Source organism: Vanellus vanellus, assembly GCF_965231255.1.
Source record: "Vanellus vanellus genome assembly, chromosome: 11".
In the NCBI taxonomy this organism is placed as follows: domain Eukaryota; kingdom Metazoa; phylum Chordata; class Aves; order Charadriiformes; family Charadriidae; genus Vanellus; species Vanellus vanellus.
The window spans coordinates 4108982-4132957 of NC_138916.1; the positions used below are offsets into that span (position 1 = coordinate 4108982).

The 23976-nt window shown below is 39.0% G+C and overlaps 1 protein-coding gene across 1 annotated transcript in view; it reads left to right on the top strand.

Moving 5' to 3' along the window:
* Nucleotides 1-220: 220 nt before the first annotated feature.
* Nucleotides 221-23976, top strand: part of PEAK1 (pseudopodium enriched atypical kinase 1) — a 62457-nt gene continuing 38701 nt past the window's right edge. Inside the window, exon 1 of the mRNA XM_082489066.1 lies at nucleotides 221-286. The gene's annotated coding sequence lies outside the window, so the exon portion shown is untranslated. The remainder of the gene's footprint in view (nucleotides 287-23976) is intronic.

The following is a 23976-nucleotide window of genomic DNA, read 5'->3' on the forward strand; positions in this document are numbered from 1 at the left end:
GTGTCTTTTTATGTAGCTCTTTGTAGCATTTAAGAGATCAGGAGATCACTAAAGAAGGAAATTTAACAATGATTCGAAGTTTGTCTGAAATAACATAATTGTCTGTCTTTTACAGAAAATGTTGCTGTCCTGACCAGCAGTCATGAAGAGAAGGGAGTGAATCGAATTTGTCTGGAGAAGTAGGAAGTTTTGAAATTTTCAGCAGGATTTATTGCCAGTAGCTGCAGAAGGTTTTGCAAAGCCAACTGTTGACGTTAGAATGGACGAAATGCCTCAAACTTAAGTGGTAACTAATTTTTCTGACATTTTTATTTTTCTAATACAGTATCATAAGATAATTTATATGGAATATAGAGGATATTGTTTTACTAACACCAGAGTTTAAACGGAGTAATCTTACAAGAGCCAAATGTTGGATGAATCTGTCATTTTATGAGTTTCATTTATTAGCAAGAAGTTGGAATTTTAGTATCTGCTGGTTTACTTGAAATGAACCCTCAGGAAGAAATTTCAACTACCATCTCTTCAGCACTGAAAAACAAAATTAGATCTTGCTATTACTGCTAGTAATTCTCTTCCTACCAAACACCTAGCAAAACTGCAGTTTGGAACAAGTTGTAGAACCATCTCTGTAACTGGTTTTAGTTATATGGTAAGTAATTTGTGTGACTTATGAAACACACTAAAAGACAAACTTACACAGTAGACTATGAAGGTTGCTCATTTCTGCTAACGATCAATATTTCCTTGAAAAAATATTTTCTTTTTCCATTTTCTTCTTTGCTGTTCTTACTTGCTTATCCTGTTCTCTGCCTTTCATCTGTTCATAATCAGCTATGAAATGTGTAAAATACCTTTATCTTATACTTGAGACCTGTACTATGTCTTCACCAGGTCAGCGTAATAGTCAGGAATACAAAAATGGGCTACTTTTTAAAATTTGAAGTGTGAGTAGAATCATAGAATAGTTTGGGTTAGAAGGGACCTTTAAAGGTCATCTAGTCCAAGCCCCCTGCAAAGACCCTGGCTTCTCCTCGCTGTCCCATTGTATGCTCTGTCCCTTTGTAAAAGTGGGTGAAGTATAACCAACCAAGATACCCGGGGGGGGTGGGGGTGTGGGGGGGGGTGTGCAGAAATTACCACACCTTTAGTAGTCCAAGATGATGATTCAATCTCTTGAGAGAAGAGAGTAAAAGAAGGTCTTTATGCACTTCTCAAAGCCTCGCTGAACCTGTGGACAATGGAATTTTCCTTAGTTTGGTTACACTGGTAGAAAACAGTAATGTAACTACATATATCAAAACTGACATATCTCCACCTGTCTTCCATTTGGCATGAATAAAAAAAAAGAAATCTGTATGTGTTGTGGTTTTGTTTGCTACAGTTTCAAAAATGTTAAGAATTCAGGCTTTCAGACATTTATAATTGTTCCTTCTTATACTGCCCTCTGTTCTTGAGAAGGAGATGGAACAGGTCTGACAGTATTTTTATATGACTTTTGGTAGAAAAATTAGTACTGCATTTCTGAACCTTAGAAGTACAGCTGTTCTCCAGTACCCAGTCTAAGTAAGGTATTTATTCCACCCATGTATCATAGGCTGTCTTAAACTTTAATGGGAGAACTGTTAGTGCCCTAGGATAATTCTATCCTAATTTCTGTGAGGGATAAAGGCAGGATTTTAGAAAATGTTCAACATCTATGTGACTCTTCCTATTTGAAATCCATACTAAGGCTGCTTATATCTCTTGTGAGAGCACAGTCAGGCCAGCACTTAAGGAGCCTCCCAACCACAAACTTAGAGCTTTGGCCGATGCATCAGTTGGTCATTAGACTGGTGGGGTTTTTCCCTAACTGGTTTCCTATCTTTACCGGTTGTCTGGTTTGTTGCCAGAGTTGCTTGTATATTGTCTTTATTTCTCCTACTGTATTGGCAAGAAGGGAAGGAGGGCTTGCACATTCCATTCAACTGCAGTGGTGACAAATGAAGCTCAAAAAGGACTTACAAGAAAAATGTTTTTCTTCTTTCCAGTTTTCAAATTTGCTGTGCTCTCTTTAATGTTTTTTCTCTGTTCTTACTTCTGTGGTCCATTCTCGTTGAGTGTGTGCACATATGCTTATAGATCTCCAATTCATTGACGTGTCTAATGGGAACAAGAGAAGACCCTTCCAGTTCTCATGTCTTTATTTTGCAAAAGCTGTGGAGCTGGGGCACTTTAGTGTGCTTTCACATTTCTACAAGACACTTAGGAGCCCAGAAATATTAGCAGGACAAGCTAAAAAGCAGTACTAATCACAAGCTCTTACTCATTCGTACTAAGGAATATGTACCACCTTGGCATGTCTTTATTCAGCGGGTTAGGAGAAGGTACAAATAATTTACAACCGTCATCGTTTTAGAGGAAAAATTCTTAGAAAACTGAAAGGTGATGTTTTGTTTGTTACTTTGTACCTTGCTGCCTGGCAGAGCAACTTCTTTGCACATACAGCCTTTGTCAAAACAGCAGTAACTATAAATCTACCAGGGATAATGGCTTCAGCTGAGGAAATAGGTTCCCATAATTGTTGCTGTATTCAAATTACTATTATTTAGCTGATAAAAGTGACAAGCAGTGGCCCTGGAACAGGAGTAGCAATACTATGTGATAGATTTCTCTGCTGGCACTGGAAGTTCTTAGCAGGCTGAACATGGAGAGGTCTGTGTGGTTTGTGGAGGTGCTGGGTGAGCTGTGCAGGAGGAGGCCTGGGAAGAGCCAGGGGTTGCTGTTTTGAGCAGATCTCCTTCCTGCTGGAGATGCTCCAGCCTAGGTGGGAACTGATTGAGGATGCCACGTGAACAGATTCTTTCTGTCTCTGAGAACAGCTGGAGGATGTTGCATGGGAGGTGCTCTTGGCTCAGGGATTGCAAATGGGAGGGTTTTCTCTCAGCTTGAGAACACATTTTTTCCGCTTGACTCACCAAGTGAAATCTAAATGAGTGATAAAATTTCTAAAAGTAACATTGAATTGGTTAGAACAATAAAAAGTGCATTTATCATCAGGAAGGAAGAGCAAAATAAGGGGAAAGATTCAATGATGAGGAAGTCACCACCTTCTCAATAACAATGGAAGGTTGTAGGCAGCTGAACACACCTCTGCTCACCAGCCTGCCCGCTTCTCCAGCCACACAGTAATTTACCATTGGAAGCAATTTTTCTGAAACTATTATCGACCTCCTCTCCCACGTGCAGTACCCACACACATTTCTGTAGGGACACTTTCCATTGGAAAGACATTACACTAGAAGCATGTTTGCATAGGTTAACTCATCGTACAGAATGCGGGCCTATATGTGCATGAAAGCAAACTGCCCACTGATTCCTGCAGAACCCATTTTTTTTCCAGGAACAACAGCAGCCTTTGTTTCTTCTCTTTGGCTTGGCACTTACAGCACGGAAGGAACGTAAAATACTGGCACTGAAGTGGAGTCTGGTGTGATTGACGTGTACTGTAGATAAAGCTAGGTACCAGCAGAAGACAGGGAGGGGCTATTGCCTTAAATGTATTTTTGATATAATAACCATAAAAATATTCCTTTAATGATTTTACATTTCTACACTGGATTTCTTTTGTGCGTGCCTGAACAGTTTGCCAAACTGCCACTGCTGTATCAATTACTTTGTATGTATGGTTTGAAAAAGCATTGGGAGTGCAGGCCCTGTGTTCTGCGTGCTTCTTGTCCAGAGCGGGCAGCTGCCTTCCCCAGTAGTGTTGTAAGAATCACAGAATTATATCGCTAAACCAGGAAAGAGACAGGGGAACATCTGAACTTCAATTACTGAAAGATTCAAACCCCACTTTTTTTAGCTCTATTTTAAAATTAGCTAAAGATATTAAATTCAGGTTGTGTTTGGGTTGAGAGGGTTAAGAAAAGGCTTTGTTCTTCCCCTGAGATCTGACTTGCTTGTTTTTCAGGTCCAACGAGGCTTTTTCAGTTGAGGTTTAAATGTCTGAAGGTGATGATTCAAAATGGAAACATTGACAGAGTAAGCAACAGTAACATAAAAATATTTATTAAATGTCCCTGCGTGCAATTCTTTCCAAAGGGCAATTCTGATTTTTCACTAGCTTGTATTAGTCTCCATTTTCACTTACCTATGAAATCTGTCCCATCACAGGCATGTCAAAAATATTGTCCTTGTCAGTTCATCTGATAAAAGGAGACCGATGCTGGTGTTTGTTAAATTCATGCTGGTGTGATGGCTGTCCCTGGAAACTTCAAATAAGCGGGACAGGCAAAATGGAAAAATCATCTCAGAAGTTTGTAAAGCTCCAAACTAGCACTGCTCTTCATTTTGAACAGGCTCCTGTATTTTACATCAAAACAACTCTGCTGCTGGGCATCGCATCTTCCAGCTCTTTTTGTGCTGGGATGGCAGACTGCTTACTGCGGGAGCAGTAGATTTTCAGTGACGGGGGGATAAAAGGCCTTGCTTATGGTGAGGTCTCCAATTTTCATTTGTTCAATATTCATAACAAATTCACCCTCCCTTAATTTTCATCATGTGAAACTAGTGTATTTTACTTTGTCATTTCATTTATCAGCTGTTCAGTTGGTGATAATTAGATTGTGTTTTTCATGCTGGGTTCTTTCATTCTTCTCTAGCCTGTTATTATGTGATGTGGTCTTGGCAAGAAACACACTCCTATTCTTTAAAAAAAAAAAAAAAAAAAAAAAAAAAAAAAACACGAAAACCTGAACACATTTCAGATTCTGCTAATTAAGAAAATGATCGACTTCTAGGGTTGAAAAAGATAATCAACACACTTGAACATGCTGCAAGCAAGAATAATTTTGTATGAGTAACTGTTGTATTGAGTTGGAAAAGATTACATATGTAGTTGCCATAAAAAGATTTATTTTTTTTTTTAAGCGCTGTCCAGATACCCAAGAGTTATAGCCTATGGTATCGGTGCTATTTTTTTGCTACAGCCTGTAAATCAAAGTTTTTACGTTAGCTGCATACTCTGCCTAATAGGAAATGGCATATGGGCGACTATGTAAATATCATACTTGTGGCCTGTCTGTTAATATCACGAGCAGAGTGAGGGAATGAGAGAACAGAAAGCAGCCACATCTAAAAATACACCTGAGAAACAGAAGTAAGATAGCAGCGCTGCACACTGCGTGAGGATGGCTTCAGTTCTTGCAGCGCAGCCCTCTCCGTAGTGCAGTCACCAGGGTGTGCGTCTGAACTGCTGGAAGCTGCTGGTGTTCTGCAGAGCGCAGGTAGCCCCACTATCCCCAGGGTCTGGGCAGACTCACATTCCCCCCCTTCCCCTCCCCTCCCCATACATTGCTGTGACCTACCCTGGGTTGCTTCAGCAACATCTCTTATCTCACCTTTTAACACTCACCTTTTATCCCTTTTAATAGGGATATTTGGAGGCTTCTCAGATTCAAAGGGTTTCTTAGCAATTCATCCAGAATGCAACTCTTCCTTTCAGACACCAATTTCCTTAACTCTCTTCAGTATAACTCTCTGAAACTGCTTTCAGAAACAATTGCTGATGATGCATAGTCTGTCTTCCTTTGTTCTTACAAAGCAGGATTTTTTTTTTCAGCCCAACCATCACTATCTTAAGTATGAACATTAGCATATATATATTTTAAGCAGAAATGCTTCATAGATGAATAGGTAAGGGGTTTAATGGACTTCAAAATCATTCCAAAAATACCTGGCTTGCTTTGTTTTTAAGCAGTGTCTTATATGTCATTCTTTATGTGAGTTAACCTATATTTTCTGCTAAGCATTTATTTTTATTTCATTACTTTCCATTTCTGGTAATAAAAATTCTGTGTATTCTCCAGAGAAAAACTGCAGGTTACAGTTTAACTTTCACTGTTGTGGTGACACTTTGTGATTTGCGTTGCAGTGGCATTCCAAAGATATTTAACAAAATTCAGACTTTTCCTACTGAAGGAGTACATTAGGCAGTGTGCAAACATAATTGGGATTGTTTATTTTTCAATGCTAGATAAGAAGGTGGGAGGACAAATAAAACACAAAATGAAAAGGATCGCTATTCCAGATTCTTTAGATTCTTGCCTCCACACCCAGATTTTTTAAGAACACTAAGTATGCTACTGAATTGCGTGAAGTTTTTCTTCTTTTTATAGCCCTCCCCAAGATCTAATAATTACTGATTAGTTACGTTTCTTGTTGCACTGTGTCTTTACCAAGAACTTCTGGGGTGTCTTGCTCTTTTTACAAACATCTTTACAAGGTTGAAATATTTCAAATTTTTCACAGTAGATTTCTTGAGCTAGTAACTAGAAATAAGTCGCAGGAGCTACCACTTGATAAAAAGCAGTGACAAAATGTTTTCTCCTGATCAGCACAGCACTAACTAGCTGTATAACCAGTCAGAGGGATTGAATCTATCTAAAAATTCATATTTTCAGGGAAAGGACTGCTGAAAATAGAATTGGGGAAGACAACTTCCACTTGTTTCTACTGACTTCCTCTGTCAGATTTGGGGTTTGCTGCAAATACAATTCAGGTACCTAACAATTTAAAAATGCATTTAATTCCAAGCAGAAGGAAGGATGCATTAGCAGTTTTGCCTTCCAAACATTTCTTGAGCACTATCTCTGCCATCCTCTTTTGTAATAGTTTCAGAGTATGTGCATTGGCAGTCAATTCAGTATATTTGACTTTTGGCATAGGGCTACTTGGTTTCAGCATCCATATAAAGCTTACTTAGGAAGAAACACAAACCTACAAATTTAAAGATGGTATGCTGTGAGACATGAACACGTATAATGCCATTTGGAACATTTTGGGGTTTATTTTATTACATCAGTGTTGTGGCTTCAGTGTATTTAAGTTTAAACTGAGTGAATATACAAGTATTAAATTAATCAAAATTTATGAGCTTTTTAATGGAAAAGACATTTCTTCCATAGCTAAAGAAAGATAGCACCAAGCTCACTGAAGGAAAAATAATCCTTGCCTAACTGTATGACCATGTGTCACTGATTTTCAAGACTTGAGCTGATAATATCCTTTAAGCTTTATTTCAGTGATGGACACAAAAATTAACCATGAATATCTGAGTGGCAGTGACATACTTGAATCTTGCATCAGTCAGTATTTGGTTAATTATCTAAGTATCACTGCAAAGAGAGCAGACTCCAGCTGGCTGTAATTAGGGCTGAATTGTTCCATGCCTTCAAGACAATTTTTACATTCATGGGATCTGCAGCTTTCTGTTGTCCTCATTTCCTGTAACATAAAAGTACTTGTATCTCAAAGAATTAAAAGGGGGCAAATAGTGAGAGACACTGTGCGGATAAATCTTATTAACATCCTTTGAGGTCTGAGTGAGAAATATGCATTATAGGTCTCAAAAAGAAAACCAACCCAAAACCAAAACCACCAGGACATAGCTAAAAAGTACTATTTCAGTTGATTGGAAGAAAAGGTGGATCTTTAGAAAGCACAGTGGGTTCAATAAAGTCTGAAATCTGTGCTCAGTAAATCTTGGTCGTAATGAGAGACCACCAGCCTGTGTAGGAAGAAACTTCGATGGCAAATCAGGAGTGCATGTGACATAAAACAGTCAATGAAGATTCAGTAATTCAGTAGCCATAGGAAACAGCACTGAAAGTGCAATAGATCACATCCAATTTGTTGAAGTCTCCCTTTTTTTGTCCTTATGCTGCTGAATTACTAGCACTGAAGCACTGGCGTTCACTTTTATGGATGCCCTAGCTTCAGGAAGCACTCCTCATCTTGCTTCCTCTCTTCAGTGCTCAGGTCATCCTGACCTATGCCCTGTGCAGCCTCTGTTGTTACCAGCCTTTATTTCAACTTATGATTAAGACTACAAGTTTTCAAATTATTACTTTCTTTGGGGAAGAAATAGCCTTTTATTTAGTTTGCGTGTAAAATTACACGTTGGTATTTCAGTGATATCCAACGTGGAAGGTATATGCCAGAAACTGTGCCCAAAAAAAAAAGGCAATTGACATGATTATTTTAGGAGTATCTGTATATAGGTAACACCAGTCCGTAGCCCCACATGAAGAACACTAGTCTGTATCTTGAGAACAGGTATAACAAGGTTAAGTCTTTTGTGATTTCCCTGAGCCACTCACAGTTCCCAAGGAAAACATTTGGCCCTAGGGAATCTGTTGGACAGAAGAGCGGTGCTGATGTGGCCCTTGCAGCACAGGTTATGACAGACTGCTCCCGTAATTTTAAATGACGGAAGTATTCTTTTGAAGAAAGATACTTGAGCAGAATGGAAAGGTTTTATGCAACACAGTAAGTCAGTCAATGTGAGCCCAAGAGCTTCAGAACAATACCTGTCTGTAGGCCACGATGTCCACGCAAAGCTTGCTGCTCTTCATCTGCTGAAATCTCAACTGACCAGTACTTCTTGGGGTGCGGAGGGTAACAGAGCTACAACAGCACCTGACCGCTGCTCCTGGCCATGCAGCGTTGTCCCCTCCACTGCTGCTCCTGGCCAGCCAGCGTTGTCCCCTCTGGGGCTGAATGTTTGGTGCTTATTTCTTATCTTCACAAGCCCATTCAACTTGCTGGCCTGGCAGAAAATTACTCTTCCTCCCCATCCACAGGTTGATTTGCTGCAGTTTGACAGCTGAGTTGGTTCAGAGGTGTCAGGAGAACAGCAGAGCCAGTACAGGAGAAGTGGTGAGGGTATGTGAAGGTGAGCATCTTCAACTACTTTTAGTTTACAAATGTCTTATAAGCATAAGGGCCAAAAGGAAGTGAACAAAACCAATAGTTGATAAAGATGTACAACTTAAATTCCTTCTTCTTTATTAAATGCAAATTAAATATTTTCATAGGTAGTAATATCCGCATGCATCTTTTACTGATCACCTTCATCTTTGTGTCTTCCTTTCAGATTTAGATCTATTCAGACAGACATGTCCAGCAGTGGCTGTGCAGGTATCTCTGAGCTGCATTTTGAAAATGTTTTTGCAATGTGGTCATATAAGTGTTACTTCTCAACTTTCTGAATGTGAGCAATCATTTTTCAGTGCCATGGCATTGCTCACTAGACAAACATAGGTAATTAGTGTATAAGAGCACTTTTAGTCTTGCAAGCCTGAAGTGTAGAATATACATACAAGAAATCTTATTTTGTGTGCCGAAATAAACTTTTTGATTTTGTGTACTTGATTATATTTTTAATAGAGAATTAATATACATTTTGCTATTTAGACAAGAATGCTTTACTTACTGAACTGCTGCTGTGAAAGTTTATATTCTCGAAGCATGGAATTTAGAATCACAGATTCTGTTTATTGACTGAAAGTAAGTCTCTTAATCCTCAGTATCTAGGTAGTTTCCTTGAAAGTTTACTGTGACGACTATAGAAAAACAGCTGAACAGATAAGTAACTGATCTCCAAATCTGTAGTACATAACTGTTTTGGTTCTAACAAGACACTAGTGAGTCACTTATAAATGGTTTGATGTTAGTCAGTTTAGTAACTAGCTGCGAGCAAAGGGAATTGATGAACTGAGCTCCCCCCATTCCCACAGGCCAACCCTTCTCCTTCGCTTTAGCCTGGGCCAGCACTTAGCCAAAGGGACGGGAGGCGGGGGGAGTAGTTCAGTTCCTTCCCTCCCCACATAAGTTCCCTTTCTTCGGTTTTGGTTTCCAGCAGGGGGATTTGCTGCAGGGTCCCATAACACCAATAACGGAAGCACAGCTGCGCGGTGGCTTAAAACATTAAATGCACAAACTATGGGACTATGACAGGCTTCACCGAGTTTATAGACCACATAGCCACAGTCTCCATTTAGCATGTTTATATTCCAGTGATTTTCAGCAATCTAAAGATGATACGTTTTCCAAGCACGTTAAAAGATAATTCAGGTATCATGACAAAATGCTAAAGGTACAACTTGCAACAAAATCCAGGAGCAGTTCAGCCGTGCCTCAGCTCTACGTTGGGCTTCATGAGGTGATTAATCCTACAGTGACCCTTCATTCCCAACTGCCTCACCTCATGCAGAAGTTTAAGCAGGTGTCTCACAGTTCGTGTTACAAAGATCTCTGTAACTTCCAGCATGAGGGATAATGTTTCCTAATTGTTCAGAGTTGAACACTGACTGCAGTAACTACTAACCTCTTTCTGCAGCGGTGTGCCACAGAAGAAATGGCTTTCGTGTTGAAACGTGATTGGAGTACGCCGTAATGTTTAATGCATCATTTTAACGGTACTCTCAAAAAGCCTAGTATCTTGCTATGTTATTATCTCAGACTCTGCAGTTGTTGTTTCTTATTTAAATGTCCTATCTCACTTGAGATTTAATGTAATTAGAACAAGCCTGTGGAAAAATCTTTTTCTATTATGTCTTAGCTATTGTTCCAGTCAAGATGGTAAAGCAAATCAAACAGGATATAATGAAAATGATAAAACCATTTGCAAGAGGCAGTTTTCCTGGGGGGAAGTAAAAGGCAGCACCACTTTTTATTTTGCTTTATATTTCGAAACACGGTATGTGCCTGCAATAATCTCCACTGAGACTTGTCCAATACACCTGAGAGCAGAGTCAGGTACACATGACAGCAATCTGACTTGACTGATACAAGAGGGAACCAAAAGTACTGTAGCAATAAGCCTCTTCTGCTATTACTGCTGCTGTACCACCCTGTTCAGCCAGCACTAGGTCTACTTGCCAACTAAGGTATGTGTGAAGGAGTTGGATCTACATTAATAAGCCTCCCCTTAGATTTATTTTTTTTTTCTCCTCTAGCTATAGCATCTTGAATGGGGAGGTATGTCCAGAGTGTAGTATCTGAAAAGATACTGCAAAAATAGTCAAACCCAATGCTATAGTGTGACATGTGTTTCTCGGACAAGAGCTGCTTTCCTGGTACAAAAGGGTGGGGAAAGGAATGTCAGAGGCAGAGAGTTGATTACCTCGGTCTGGCTTGGGGCAGGGTCCCAGCAAGGCAGGTGGTCTAAGCCAGTCCCTCTGTCTCTGCTTATGTGATTTCTGAGTTCAGATGTTGTTACACTACATCTTTTAGCTTTTTTATTAGGGTTATAATTTTATTTCAAAGCTGGTTTGCAATATCTTTTCTCTTTTGTGCACAAACCACTTGTGAAGAGGCTTTTGTATTGTCAGCATGTATTATGGTAATCTATATTAATTCACAGTAGTATTGATAAACTTTAAGTCAGAGAAGCTTAATCAAGAGGCCGCACGCCATAGAATATGGTTAGAAATGCAGTGCTTTCAAGGGCCGATGGCAGGATTTTCAGTCTTGCTATTTTAGCTCACAACAGCTGTGTATCGAAGGATCAAGTTTCTGAGTTGCACAATGCCTTGCCATTGCCAAGCAGCCGTATTTATCTGGTGCTGTGATGTGAGGTACAACTTTGACAATGGGGTTTTGAAAAATGCAGAGAAACACAGCCAACTACATCTGTCTTCATGCAAATGTCGGAAGCAACAGATCAATCTTGTTTTTCAAAAGCTAATGACATAAAAATTCAAATGATCAAAATTCAAATTCAAGCAATGCAAATCATCGAAAAATCATTAGTTTAGTACCTGCAAACAATTTTAAAATTTCAGATGTAATTAAAAAAAAATAATAATCTGAAAAAATTCTCTTGTTTGTAAGTTTCTGGGTTTGGTCCTGTCTAATTTATAGAGCACTTGTGCAAAAGTCTTTTCTGTTGCCTTGAACTCTTTGGAACTGAGGAAACAGTAATTTTTTTCCTCTCCCCTTCCCCCCATTCCTTTCTTGTAAAGAAATGATTAAATGCTTAGAGTACAAATGCTGCACATGAATATTTATAAGAACTTTTATAACATTTAGCAAGGCAATGCTTCATAGCTGTCTCTTTCTGAATGCACATAATAAAGTACCCATAATTTCTCTGAAGCTGCACTTGCTCTCTATTAATTTGGTCACTGACTGGAAGGAACTGTAGGCTCCTCGGGGCTGTAGGGCTGCAGTTGTTGGTGACGGCAAAACACAGAGATCGTTGCCATGTTCCCTACTTTTCTGTTACAATGCTTGTGGTTAACATTTAGTAAGAATACATTTTTCATGCATCATTTACATTTAAGTCGCAGAAAATTGCTAGGTAGAAATCTGTTACCTGCATTGGATAACCACCTGATTCCCTGCCTTTATTCTTTGGTCCTGGAAGAAGCAGAGTTAAATGTCTTCTGCTTGCAATACTAGCACTGTAGAACAATGGAATGGCCCTGGAGCGCACACTGCAAACCACTTGGAGGATCCTCCTGTTAATGCAAAAAATGTTTTTGTCTCCTCTTCTTCCTCTGCATATTGTCTCTCAGTAATAGTGCATTCTGTGAATACCTAATAGTGTATATAATGCTTCAAAATGTAATGCACCCATTTCTATAAAGCAAATGGAAACTAGTAGGTGTTAATAGCAGTATTTATCCCCTTGACATCCATAAAGAATTTTGATCAGATTAAGCACATAAACAGTCTAAGAAGAGGAGAAAGAAGAAAGATTTTAGAAATAGGCAAGGGGCGGGGGGATAGAGTTTGTTGATTTATCAAAGCTGAAGATAATTTTAGAACTGGGTTTGGAAGTTCCTTGCTCGTAGTGTTATTAACCTCTCCCCTCCTCCTCCTCCTCTTTAAAATAAATAAATTGCCATAAATTGCATGTGTTTGTGTCCACAAAGTATTAATTCTCCACAAAATATTAATTGAAGTTTTAAAGTGCTTATTTAAAAGCTGGATTGAATTTTCTGTGTTGGAAGTTATTTATTGGAACTTTATAAATGATGTGTAGGTCTGTATGGCTGCATGTATTTTACTAAATACTAAACAAAAAAGAACCTTCTTCAGCCACCCGTACCAGCCAAAGTGCTACAGAAACAGCCGGCACTGCGCACAGTCACCATGGGCTAAAATTTTGCTTTGAATATTTCCAGTGGTATAGTGGTGAAATATTCCCAGTGTTGGCATTGGTACAGCACACCCACTGCAAAGGCAACAGTAGGAATCGTTCCTAAAACAATGGCTGTGGGCAAAGCCATATAACCTCACATGGAGTCAGCTGCAATAGGTACCCAGAGGTGTCTAGCTGGGTTTTAGTCTATCATTGCTAGCTATGTTCGGAGAGACTGGTTTCTATAGAGTGATGTTTGAAACGTTTGGTACATTCACATCTTTCACTGGGATAAGCCAGCTGTCTGAATTATTGTTCCTGGGATTCGTTGCTAGTATAGTTTGGTGTTTTGTTTTTTTTTTTATCATATCTTCTCAGTTTTGTCCTCTTTTATCTGCTCACACTTATTTTAGGTTTCTGCCTGTGATGCGTACGTCTTTTGTAGATCTCAGAAATATACAGACGTATTTAATACTTGTGAATTTCTTCCTTTTTATGTGTGTGTTTACAAATATGTGTAACATATACTTCTCTGCTACTATAATATACAAACTATGCAGGTGTATTTTTAAAGAAGGTACTAGTTGTGTGACTTCAACCCCTAAAATACTACTACGCTTAACTTTCAGATAGTGATTTCAATCTCTTTTGAAAATGTTTTTGGCACAGCAATTTTTAGAATCACTTTCATGGGTAGAAAAGGGGACCTGAAAGAGACAATATCAACAAACAGTGTACATTTCAATTAAAGTCATATACTTGCTGTATTACATTTATCCCCATATATTATAATAATATTGAAGGAAAATAATACTCTCAGTTGTGCTTTAATTCTGTTTGCAAAACTTCTAAGCCAGCCACCTGATGAGTAACCTTGAACATATAAGATTCTTAACTTTGTTACCACTGTAAGAAAAGGATGTACCCACCTGGGATCTGTTTGAGTATATTTAGCAGTAGTAGTAATGCTGAATCTTGATATAACAGTCCAATGTTTGCATCTACAAGACAACGTTATTGCAGGATAACATCAAATCCATCCAAACAGCTTAAAAAAAATACAATTCTTGGACAATAATAACTACAAGAGTTTTTGAATCACATTTTTCATAGGGAAGATTGAAATTGGACTTAAAAAAAATGATTTGACAGGTCTTACTAATTTCTTTCTTTACACTTTACTTTTAGAGTGTAAAAATAAGGTGTGCACCAGGAAATTAATAAGCATAGCAAGTAGTAAGATTCCAGAGATCTTTTGGGACTTTACTTTGTCTACGGGGCCTGGAATATTAAAGGTTCACAGGGATTTGAGGCAGAATTTCTTTTATTACTTAGCCTCAAACTAGATCTTCCATCACACCCTATAAAATAAAACCCCTCACTCAAGTAGCGAGCTTGCTGCTAGAGCTTCATATCTTACTTTAAACTAGTTACCACAGAACGGCTCCGTTGCTAAAAGGGAATGCTCGGGCAATATTGGGAATTTGCTTTTTTCATTTTTTAGCTCAGCACTGCAGCCATTAAAGATGATGTTGCTTAATTTCAGCAAGCAGCCATCTCATTATCTCTGTGAAGTCTCTCTTCTGCTCTTTTCCTTTCCAGTTCTTATTTCTCCCAAGTTTTTGAGTGCAATTAAAAGCGTACAGTGGCTGAAGAGTGAAAACTGAATTTTTCCAAATGCTGTTACTTGTAAAATGTAATACATCGCCCACACATCCCAAAGCAGTGATTGAAGATCTCGTCTAATTTGTCTTACTTGAGATTTAAGCGAAATCATCTGCTGAGTGTTTCAGACTATCTGTGTGCATTACGATTCATCCAGGCTTCTCTGAAAAGAAAAATGTGAAAATAAGACATGGTTAATGTACCAGTCTTTTATGTCTAGAGAACAAATTTAACATAGGACATTAGAGATATAGGCCTGCAGTCTATCTTCTGACTACACAATGCTAATTAGCGTTATGAAACCGTCCTTTTGTTAATCATGTTGAATTATATCAGACTTGGAAGAATGCTGTGCTGGAACAGAAGTACAGTATGTTGGTACTGAATTGCATTTGGCACAAGGCAGCGAGCGGGGTTGGCAGCAGAGTGGCAGCCAACGGGAGCGCAGCAGAAGCCCCGCTGAAACGGAGCGCCTGGAACTGGCTGTGCACCTGCTTCCCGACACCAGCCAGGGGGCTCGGAGGGTTACAGCAGAGCGGGTCGGCTCTATCGCAGCGGTGGCTGCTGAACACTGCTCTGTTTTATACGGCAATATCTCGCTTTGGCAGAACGAGGGGTGAACGTAAATGACAGGTTATATGAAGCTGCTCTTTAGAACCAGGGTATTCCGAGAAATGCTGTTAGCTTTTTTGTGTCTCTCCACTTTTCTCTTTAGTCTTCTTGTCCCTGCAATAGCATATGAAAGTAAGGAAGTTATTTTCTGTCTACAGGAAAAAGGATTAAAAAAATACTTTTATGCAGAAAAAGAATTTGTATTAATCTGTGTTGAGAAACCTGCACAGCGCAGAGCAAATCTGCTTCAGTTTCTCAATGTATTTCTATGAAGCAACACAGGGGCCAAGTCTTATAACTGCATACAGACATGATAAGCAGCTGACAAATATCCTATTATTGAAATTTTGTAATTTAGTATTATTTTTTTACATACTGTATTCTGGCATCCAAACATAGTTCTGCTGCCTTTATGGAGTTTGACATATTGCAATTTCTGTGAAAATTAAGGCTTTGAGATCAGTGTTAACGTACTTGATTTCAACAAAAGGCTTTTTAAAACAGCTGACTTTAAAAAGCTGACACTTTTCTGAGTGGTTGTTAAATGAGAAATTATTTGAGTAGGGGGTACTTAAAACAGCCATAGAAGCTAAAGTTAATAGTGATTAATTTTCTGACTATGCCAAAAAATATTTTTACAAATCCCTGTGGAAATCTGAAAAATTAAACTTTGAATCTTTATGCAAATTGCTCACTTTTTTCTGTTTAATAACTGCCTGATACTATTGCAAGCCAAAAGGTTTGCTTTTTAAAATAGCTTTAAAATGAAAAATCAGTTCATTGTATTTGCAAAACTATGTATCCTCTCTTCCTCGTCCTTTGGTACGTCTTCTTTCCAGATGCTGAATTTTAGTGAGCTATGAATGGGTTTCTTCTTTAACAAGTATACAAAAGGCTAAATTAACTTTGAAATATAGTATGTTTTAATTGAACTTCATATTTTGCTATATTGTTATTAAGAAACTAAAATGATAAAAATGCAGTCTATATTATGTGGATTAGGCCTGGCTATAGGCGATAGGTCTGGAACTGATTGTGAGTAGGAAGCTGTTACTGAATTGGCATGGGATGCTATGTATTCATCTTTGTTGTAAAATTAGTCAAGCGTTTTTTTATAAGTAGTCTGAAAGAAAATGTAAATAGGGAAAGCAGGAAATTTGAAAGCAGAGGTACTGATTACATTGAAAAAAGGCTTGAGCAAATATTTTGTATTTATTATGTGCAATTGTACGCTGGGAACAGAGTTTAGACCAGGCTTGCCTGACTCCACTGAGGGAAGCGAAGATCCTCAGAAGCTTGTGGAAGTCCTGACCACCCTGTTATCATGAGTTCTGGCTAACAGTCTGGACTTAAAAGGACAGTACCTGGTCTCCACACATGGAGGAATCTATTTCAAGAGTAGGAAGGGTTTGTTTCTACTGTGTTTGTCACCAGTGTGAAGCTCCAGGAATGTTGTGTTGTCTTTTGGAGAACAGCAGTCCAAGAGTGCTCATAACGATTCACAGAAGTCACTAGTGATTAAAGGTTCGAGCAGCTTCTTTTACAGAGAAGACTTGATAATTTAATTAATTTGCTCGATTTTTATTAAAAGAATGCAAAGTAGAACCAATAGTACGAGGGCAAAAGAAATTAGTAACACTGTGGCATAGCTGTTCAATTACGATTGCAATTCACCATTTGACTAACAGTTGGGATCCCATATACTGTTTATATAATGAAAACATATGCCACCATGTGTTATTAAGCCAAGTTTGAGCCCATAACCTTGAAATCTGCCGTACAGATTTTTTTCCTGTATAAATTACAAGATTAAGTACTGCAGAGAGCATGTAGCCTCTTCTGTGGACCATACTTGGGAGACCTGGCATACACATCACCTCCTTGTGCATAGCATTGAGGAAGCAGTACTGGGGAAGAGTGATTTAGATTCCTGAGCAATTTTCCTCATTTGATGGAGTATTTATAATGTCTCCTGACCTTTCTATAGAGAATGAGCCCAGGGCCTCAGCAGGGAGCAGTGGGAAGAGTACTGCTACTGCCTTGCAACTTGATGCTGCTTCCGTGGATGGGGGAGTAGGTGTCTCAGTTTCTCTTAGTCCACATTAGAATGTTTCTTAGTGTTGTTAATAGTTTAGTTCAAAATGGCAGTGTTGCATATGGCAGGAATCAAACCTCCCTCCAGAATCCCCAGGAGGGCAGGTAATAGCAGCCTTTTGTATTGTACTGGGGTTGGCAGTGACAGAATGTGATTGCCCTGGGCGTAGGGTGGTTTCTGTGAAATCCCTTCCTGCACAATGGTGGACTCGTAGCAGTCCTGTGTGCTAACAAAATATACTGTCAGAAAAACCTTGTTTGAAAGGTAAAGAATTCAGATGAGCGTGATTCTACTTTTACTATCAGATCCCTGTAAATTAGTATTGACTCAGCGGTACAAGTCTAGAAAATTCACATTATGTTTTTTTCTGGATAGAAAAAGCTTTGCATTTTTAGGATTCTGCCAAGCACAAGTAGCAAAATTTATGTTTGGCAATCAGCTCCTTTAGGAAAATCTTTATATCTGTAAAGAAGAACTAAAGAAAGAATTTAAGAATACTATTTCTGAAAACAATCGTTTGCGTTGATTTTCTTTCCCTTTCCTTTGCTAGAGCTTGTTTACAGTGCTCCAGTTTTGTTGTTTCATACTGCGTCCTGACCCATGAATGAGTACTGGCGAGGTTTCAAGCTAGTTATTTTCAAGTATGATCAGCAGCCTCTTAATTAGTATCTGAGCGCTCTAACAGCATGGCTGTTCATAGGTGGAAGGAACAGCTTCGTGGGGACCCTGGGCTCACAGGCAGGCTCGGAGCAGGGGGGCAGTAGGGGTGCGCCAGGCTCCACTCTGGCTGCTGGTGCTCTTTGTGATAAGCCACCCCTGGTTTTTAAGTGGCTGGATGCAGCTGGATGCTCCTGCTGCCCACAAAGCAGCTTGGTGCTTAGGGTGGGTTTTGCCTGCGTGAAGTCAGCCTTCTCAGAAGCAGTAAGCGATGCCTTCGTTCCCTTTCATTGTTTTACAGCATTGGGGTAAAAATTACAGTGGTTTACATACTTGGTAGGTTTAAACACCTATCTTTGAAAATAAAGGCTATTTCTTCTCTCATGAAGTAAATGGAGCAAATTCCCTAGCTGCAAAGAACAGTACTTGAATGTAAAGATAAAAAATAATACAGAATTTCTGTTACATGTCCTTTCTGATTCTGTCCTTGATGATATTTAATGATGCCTTCACTGCGTGGCTCCTCCATGTATGGATTATTTTTAAGTAACGGAATCAGATTTTGTGGACTAAAATAAATTACTGGTTGGTTGGTTTGTTTTTTCCCTGCCCTATATCGTGTCGGTTTTGGTAGCCTAAAAAGATGATTACTGGCTGTTAGATGCCCTGTGTTGTGCCATAAGTCCTTTTCTGTCACCGTGGAGGGATACAGCTGCATCACCAAGTCCCTCCCAAGGTGCCTGGAACAGTGGTGTGTTGTGGACTTGGAAGATTTTCCAGGGGCTGTGATACTGCTAACTTGATTGTTTTAAATGAAGTAAGGTATCGGTTTTCTTGGGTTTTGGGGCTGTTTCCACACTGCTGTTACGAGCACACTAAGATTTTATACTTGGTGAATCATTTATAATGTAGGTAGCTGTATTTGATACCATTATGGTAAATCTACTTTGCTACCAAATGGTAAAAAGAAGCAGAAGGCTCTCCATTAGCAGAAGCCTTGTTTTGTCTGTACAGCGGAGTTCTCTGTGAGAACCTGTGCGCAGTTACAGAATAGCATCTTTTCCTAACTCTGACTGATACTGCTCTGCGAGCAGCATAGTGTAGGGGAAATCTGTACAGGGTAACACATGGAGACACTACAGAGAACGCAGTCCTAGTGTTTGGGGGGTGTTATCCTAAAAGACAGTCAGATACAACACTTATTCATCTGAGTAAGTAAAAAAATAAATTCTTGCTTATTATGAAAGCTAAAAACATACAATTTCAGTATCCGCTCATTCCTTTTCTGATTAAAATTTCACCTATAATGGTGCTTTTTATCCCTAATAGCATTCTCATCGGTGGCTTCCCATTTTATGGGGATGGATTGTAGGGAAAGCATAAGGAGTACCTAAGAATATCTCTTGTACAGCATCATTGTTGTTTTCTTTTTAACTTCAACACTAGTAAACAATAATATCGTTAACCTTCTGACTTACAGCTCATCACTCATTTCACTGCTGCGGCTTATGACTGCAGATTAAAATTTCTTGCATTCATCATGCCTGGTAAAGTAGCTTATTGGGATGAATAAATGTCATACTAATTAGAAGAGTAGTTTGAGTGAGAATAAGCTGCTTGAACTAGTTTTGATGGCCAAAAAATTACCTGTAGCTAGTATCTCAAGATTATCAAAGAGATCCTCAAATTAGAATGTCTGTCTTTGATCGTAGATGCAAGGAACAAGGCAAAATGACTGCACCGAGTGAAAGGCAGCGGGAGGAGATGGTTGCTGGGGAATGGCAAACTGAAGGAGTTTTTACAAAGATTCAAGCCCTGTCCAGGCACCTGCTCCACCACATAGTGAATGAGATATCAGTATGTGGCTTACTTTTATTTCTATTTTCCACCATAAGCTACTAACGCATGTGACTTCAATAGTTAATTTGTTTAGGTTAGTTGTAGAGAAAAATCCCTTTTATATCATTCCTTTGTCATCTTCTATCTTGTAGTATGACAACATTCAAACAGTACTAATCTTTTGTAAGACTTCCATCTGGCTTCCTGACCTTTGTGATTGCTACCATCTGACTTACGCATTGCTAGGGATTTGCATGGATCATTGCAAGACACGTGCTAGCGTAACACGCAGTCACTTGGCCCAGGTCGTCTATACCCTGAGGTCCCAGTTGCCCAATATCAAATGTGACTGCATAGTCGTAAAAACGTAGAAATGAACACAAAAGAATGTTGCCAGGGCTGAGATGTAAGCCTGGAACAAGAGTGACAAAACAAAATGCAGGAGGAGAAGAGAAAGGCCTTACCACTGGGAGATAACAGGATATTAGTATTATTTCAACATTTAGTTATTTTGCTGTATTAAACTAAAAACACAAAGCAAAGAGTAGGTTCCAATAAAAAAAGAAAAATACTGAATCACGTTGTTATCAAAGAAATTAACTTTGAGAAGGGCCTTGCCAAAGGAAGGTTTATATAGGTAACATCCTAAACACAAGGGAGGTGCCATAGAGAGAGAGGCGGTGCAGGTTGGATGGAAGAGTATAGACCAGGAATCTTTAAGACAGTGTCTTGTATTCTGTGGTTCTTCAGTGTGTCAGATGTGGTGAAGTGGGAGAAGGGGCTCTGTGAAGAGACTGACCACTGGTGCACCATTCCATGGGGCAGGTACCCTGCGCGCAGCGTAGTGCCAGGCAGTGTGCTGCAGTGAAACCGTGCTGGCTGTGGGTTGGCGCTCCCATTCCAGTAGCAGCCCTGTCCATCCCTCCACCCAAACTTCCTAAATGGATGATAGAGGAATAATCTGCTAATGAGAGTTTTCTTCTCAACTCAACTAGCTAATGCTTTGTTTAAGCACTGAAATGAGAAGCTTTGGATTTACCCCACCTAATACAACTGTCAATGTCTCATCCGATGTATAAATGTCTAATCGTTTTCTGAAGCCAGCTGACCTATTGATCTCAGTGCCAGATTGTTTCAGGAAACACTTTAAATGGAATAATTTTCTTTTTACTGATTTAAGTAATGATGCATTGGGTTTCTTTCTTTTTTTTTTTTTTTTGAGACACGCTAAATGGGAACACCTAGTCTATCTTCTTTATGTGATGGATCATTTAATATAATATTATTTTATTTGTCTCAATTCTGAACTAAACTATCCTAATCTTTTTGTTTCACTGAATATGGAAAGCTTTTTATCCCTTAAAATATTTTTGTGGTTGTTTTATGCTGCATTTCTTCCTGAGATGTCATAAACAGAACCAAACACAATATTCAATAAATCATGTAATTGATTTTCTTACACTGAAAGCATGTAATCTGCTGGTTGCCTTGCGTATTCTGTTGCACCATTTGCATGTCCTGCAGTTAGTAATTTGTGAGAATTTCTGAAAAACGTCTAATAAATTTCTGCCATTTCTCTTTTGCCCATTATTTCATTGTTTGGTAGGAAGAAGAGCAAGTTTCCTTCACAGAGGTCATGATAAAACCAAGTCCTATTCCTGCGGTGCTTAGCTCCTTGCTCTACTGGCTCCGATGATAAAGGGCCACATAACTTTATGTGTTGCTTAGCCACCTGGCTCTCAAGTTTCTCCACAGTTCTTGGCTTTACACAGTCCAGTCCTACTGTGCTGTTGCTCTTAGTTTATCAGTTATTTTTAATATCTTATTTCTTATAACGGCTGATCGTGGTTTATTTTTCATAGACTAGTTTAGGTTGGAAGGGACTTTAATGGTCATCTAGTTCCAACCCTCCTGCCCTGGGCAGGGACCACTCCCACCAGCCCAGGTTGCTCCAAGCCGCAGCCAGCCTGGCCTTGAACACCTCCAGGGATGGGGCAGCCACAGCTTCTCTGGGCAACCTGCGCCAGTGCCTCACCACCCTCAGAGCGAAGAATTTCTTCCTAATCCCTAATCTAAATCTCCCCTCTTTCAATTTAAAACCATTACCCCTCATCCTTTTTAAACTTAATTCTCTCAAGTCTTCATTTAATAACTCGTAACGATCTTGGGGAGGGGGTTGAGACTGATGGGGAGTAATCATCTGGCTTCTCTGCAGCGTGTTTTATCTTCTGTATTATAGCTGACCTCTTACACTGGCTGCAATCCACTAATTTTCTCAGAAGTTATCTGCTCCTGATACTACAGTGTTCTGTTTGTCTTTGGCTACTTTTTAGTAAGATTCTTCACATACTTTCTAATGCTATTTTGTATTTTGCTATCCACAAGTTACTTTGCAAAACTGAAATTGATATATTTTTGGCAATTGTGGGTTTTGCTGCATCAGGGGTTCAGGGTAAAGATCTTGGGAGCCAGAGGCTGCAGTAGTCCAAGGGAGAGAGTTTTAAGTAAATTGAAGTTGCAGAATGGATGGATTCAATAATGCAGAGATGATATACACTGTTTTCATTCTCAAGCTGTGCTCAGCAGAAGGATAACCACAACCATTACTGGGGTTTGTAACTGTAGAAGCAGTATAATGTTTTTCAGGTATTTCATTGTTGTTTACTGTGAATGCATTCTGGAGAGGTTTAGTAAAGGTTTGGTGAAGTTTATTCTTCTAGATGGTTTTGTGTGGTTAAATAAGAGGCAAAAAAGATCAAAGGGCAGGATTTCAAGTGAGCCCAAGAAAGGTAAATCGACGATAATGAGATTGGTCAAGGTATAGTTGTACTGGTGCATTTTTAATATGCTGTGAAGGGCTTAATTCTCATAATTTTGCTTAAACAGAGTTGGGAAAAATTTAAATGCACTGAAATTGAGGATTTTATTTTTTTTAATTATCATTATCATGCATGTTCCTGTCAGCTGATGCACTTACCCTTAATTTGCTGCTAGGTCTTAGAATGTTGTACACAGCTCTTTTCAGGAAGCAAGATAAACTATTTACAAGTCTGGCATATCTTACTGGGTTTTTCTTTTAAAAAAGTAAAAAATGAAAACTCATTTTCTGTGCAAGTAAAAGGTATCCCTAAAGAATATACTGTGCAGCACTGTCTGAATGATCATTATAATATGATCATATATGTATGTCTGAATGGTCTTTATAAATTTAAGTTTTATTAACGCTAAATGATGATTTTTTTTCCAAAAGGAAAAAAATATTTTTAATAGTTTTCTCCAGTGAAAGAGTCTCTTCTTATTGGAACTCAGAAGAGTTCCTCTTCAAATACGTGCCTTGGCTGCTCTACTGGGCCTCAGCACCAAACGTGACAGCTTGTCCTTGTTATTGGGGTTTGTGTTCTCAATGTGATGATGCAGAATCTAATTAGATTACCTGGGTAGATTCTGAGGATATTTCTTGCCTTTTCCCTGGTCTGTGGCATTATCTGTTTGGGTTAGGTAAATTGTAAAGAACTGCCTGTTTTCTTCTGAAGCATTACAGATTGTCTAGCCCTAGGCAGGTTTTTGCTCCAGTTCATTGGTTATTTCTATCATGTTTTATTCTTACAGGTTTTAGGTAGAAAAAACATTCAAGGGTTTCCTTCACTCACTTAGTTTTATGAAATATTTATGTAATTTAAACTCTTTAAACGAGGGAAAATACAGCATGGGAGGTTAAAAAACAGAAAGAGTTTGCAGTTGTTTTCCTGATTGTTTCGTGCTGTCTTGCAGCAAGTTTGCAACTAGGGGTTTTTTCAGTACTTCAGGTAGAAGCTTTGTCCTCTCCATCCATCCATCATACCCCTTATATCTCAGCAGCACAGTACCATGGTGCTGAAGAGTGGTTCTAAAGTAAGTTGTCAGCTTTTTAGTCTAGGTCATTGCCTCCTCAATATCCGCTGCAGATTCACTGCATTTGCTGCAGAACTGTCATTTTACGGCCTTGGACGGTTACCAGGGCACTTGGTTCTGACTGGAAGGAACGAAGAAAAAACTTATTCCCAACAAGATAGAACTTTTCTTTCTGTAACAGAAGTGATAATGTCTAGCATTTATGGAAATTTCCATCTGTGCTATCTGCCATAGTAACAGTTCTGGCTTGTTACAATGACCCAATATTTGGTGAATATTAGTCTGCATGGGGAATAAAATTGTG